General features: G+C 67.2%; 1 protein-coding gene across 1 annotated transcript in view; it reads left to right on the top strand.

Annotated features, from left to right (window-relative positions):
• The window catches only part of RXRA (retinoid X receptor alpha), a 27935-nt gene that overhangs the window by 6568 nt on the left and 18025 nt on the right, over window positions 1–3342 (top strand). The window lies entirely within an intron of this gene.

The following is a 3342-nucleotide window of genomic DNA, read 5'->3' as shown; positions in this document are numbered from 1 at the left end:
GTCTCACTCGCCGGCCCTTCCCCGAGCGCCTGCTGCGTGCCCGGCTCTGGGGTTCCGGAAGAGACAGACTCGGCCCTGCAGGCTGGCGGCTTCCAGCCCCGTTGGGGACAGGCACAGCTCCAACTCTCTTCAAGGTCGTAGCGTGCGGGGCCCAGCGTGTGGCTCTGGGGACGGGTGGAGGTGGCAGGTGGGGGCGGGAATGACCCGAGACACGTGATGGGGGGCCCAGGATGGCGGAGCACGCGGCGCTGGGGCCGCGTTCCGGCAGTCCGCTATGGGCGCGATCGAGGAGGCCCTTGCGGGAACAGCGCTGACTGGGGATGTTGGGGGTCAGGGAACTCTGGGGGCCATCAGACGTCCCCGAGTCTGCTGGACATCGGGGTTGAGCCGCGCTCTGTTCCTCCTGCCAGCCTGGCGGGGGTGACCTGCAGGGGCCAGGTCCTGGGAGCCACGGCCTGTCAGCCTCAGGTTTGTGAGCCTGCTTTACCGACAACACAAGTCGGGGACGGGGTGGGGGGCAGGCAGCACGGAAGGTCACGCCCCGGAGGTCACTGAAATCGTTAAGCTGTGCGGCCAGACCGCATCCGAGTCCCCGGCCCTGATGTGTGGTGTGGCCTCCTCCCAGCCCCTCGCCGTTCGTGGCTGCAGGCGGGTGACCCCTGTGTCCAGAGTGGACTCTGGAGCGTGTGCTTTGCACTTGTCCGGGGGCCGGGCCCCGCAGGGTCGCAGGGGACTGACCGTCTGGGGTCAGGGTCTCGGGTCTGTGGCCTTCTCCACGCAGGGCTGCTGTGCATCCGCCTCCTCCCGCTGGCCGCGGCAGGGTCCCCCGCTGGCATCTCACCACCGAGGGCTGTTCTCTTGTGGGGGCTGCAGTTTTTCTCCCATCTCATTTTTCCCCCAATTTTCCTATTTTTTTTGCACCCCCTCAGCCCCAGTTGCTCTCGTTCAGACACGGAGACCCCTCGGGCCACACAGCCCCTCACGGTTCCTCCCCAAGGCCGTGCGGCGGGTGGGCACGCGGAGCGGTGGGGCCTAGGCCTCAGGCCCGTCTCCTGCAGCCAGCACCTCTTGTCCACGGACCCCAGACGGGAGCTCACGGGTTCCAGCGCTGAGCTGGGGGGCTGGCCGCGGCCGTGCGGGGTGTCTGCTCTCCAGGCCTTCCGAGCGGGGTGGAAGCTTCACATAGCGTGTGGCCTGCTCGCCCTTCCTCGTGCAGGCCTAGGGCTTGTTTAGGGTCAAGGCAGGACTGGCACCTGGGCCTCAGGCTCCCGGTGCAGACCTCGTTCCTTTAGGCCGGTGAGCGGGCAGAGGAAGCACGTGCCCAGCCAGGGGAGGTGCGTGCTCAGCCCTGTCCCCCTGGGCACCCTGTGTAGTCAGGAGGGCTTGCTGGAGGTGGTGAGTGTAGCATTGTTTCTGGAGGATGGAAACGGGCAGGGGCAAGTGCATCGGTGTGGAGCCCGGCCACAAGGCGGGGCACCAGTGTGCCAGGGGGCAATGGGGACCCTGGGGTGTAGCTCGAGGCACGAGGCTTCCTTGAGGACACGGCAGCACAGAGCAAGCTCAGATTAGCGCCCGAGATCGCTGATGTGCTGAGCGCATCACTCTGAGCGCTGGGCACACAGCAGTGAGCCGTGGGTATCCATCCATTGAAAGTGACCACCGCTTAACTAAGGCAGGTCCTCTGGTGTAATCAGTGCCAATTTAGGGGAGGTACAGGGCACCATGGGCACCCAGAGGAGGCACCTGCCCCAGCCTCGGGCATCAGGCAAGGCTTGGGTTGGGGGAGATGGCCAGGCTGACCCCTGAAGTCTGGGAAGGTGTTGGGCAGACCCCCTGCCCAGCCGGAGGGAGCAGTGTGTGCAGAGGCCGAAGATGCCAGCAGGTGTGGCTTACTGCAGGGCACAGATGCCACCCCCGGCCCCAGAGAAGGGCCCTCCACAGGCCCTTGGGACTGATTGTCCAGCCAACGCTGACTGCTTTCTATGCCCACTCAGCCTGTCCTCCCGTGAGCCTGGCTGTCATCAGATTCCAGCTTTCTGTTTCTTCAAGGCCTTGGAGAGAGTGGGTGACACCCCACCTCACCCCAGCGGAGCTCTGGAGTCAGTGCTGGGGGGACCGGGAGTCCCCTGGCGTCCTCCGGTGACTGGGTCCTGCCACGAGCGGCCGTTAGGAGTCCCGCCGGGTCCGGGCCTCGCTGGGCACCGCTCCGTCTCCACACGGCCCCCCTGCGGTGTGGTGCTGCTGTTCCTACACCTTGCGAGAGAGATGGGGTGCTCGGGGAGGTCTCCGGGCCGGCACGGGTGGGGGCTGTGTCTCTCCTGCCTCCGCTCAGGTCTGACGGGTGGATCCGGTGCTTCAGGCACATTCCGGAGGCAGCGTGGGCCCTTGAGACCTGATTTATGGGCCATTAGACAAATACCTGATCCTGCCAGGCCCCGCCTCCCCCTCCCGCCTCCTGGATTCATAAGTCAGGAGCTGGAGTAGAGAATCACACCCTGATCACGACAGGAAACGGCTGTGGAGTGTGGCTCTGTGCACACTGAGTGCCGAGGGCGCCAAGGAGGCAGGCCAGGGCCTGGTGCCAAGTGGGCTCTGTCTCCAGGCGTGCGACTGCCCGGGGAGGCTGCAGCTTGTCATGGTCCCTGGTGCCTCTGGGGCCCAGGCCACAGCTGTACTCTGGAGGAGTGACTGGCGGCCCCCGTGCCACCTCGGTGCCGTCCTGCAGGGAGCTCCACTGTCTCCTAGCACGAGTGGCCCCCCCCCCGCCGCCCCCCGCCATGCCGCCTGCGGCTGGGTGCTGGGCACTGCCCCCCGTCCCCCGGAAGTGGCCCTCTGCTGTCTTAGCAAACTACTGCGAGGACTCCCAGGCAGTGGTGGCACAGTTGGCCACGTGAGCAGGGCCAGTTTGGCCGTCCAGGGCAGTGGGGGCCGGGGCGCCGATCCGAAGCACCCAGGATGTGAGCTGTCCGCTCCCAGGGCCGGTCAGAGCCCTCAGGGCCAGCCCTGGGCGGGCAGCTCTGCTGATTGGCCTCGATGCCGCTCGACCCCTCGGCGAGGTTGTGACCACAGTCGTTCCAGGGGAGGGGGCTGGGCTCCCGCCAGGCAGTGGCGCCCACTGCGGTGGTGAGAGGGGCAGCTCAGGGCTGCACCGGGCTGGCCGACCACAGGGCGAGGCAGGAGATTCTGGCTCGGGGCTGACGGCACCCCACCTCCGTGGGCTAATGAGGGTGCCGCAGGCTGACAGCATCTGCATTGGGCAGCGGGGGGGCCTGCAGCATTCCGGGGGATGGGGGCGGGGCCCCGGTCAGAAACGGCCTGCCTGCCCGAGCAGGTGGCGGCAGG

Source organism: Pteropus alecto, unplaced genomic scaffold, assembly GCF_000325575.1.
Source record: "Pteropus alecto unplaced genomic scaffold, ASM32557v1 scaffold67, whole genome shotgun sequence".
NCBI classification, from domain to species: domain Eukaryota; kingdom Metazoa; phylum Chordata; class Mammalia; order Chiroptera; family Pteropodidae; genus Pteropus; species Pteropus alecto.
This window is presented reverse-complemented; position numbering and strand designations above follow the sequence as displayed.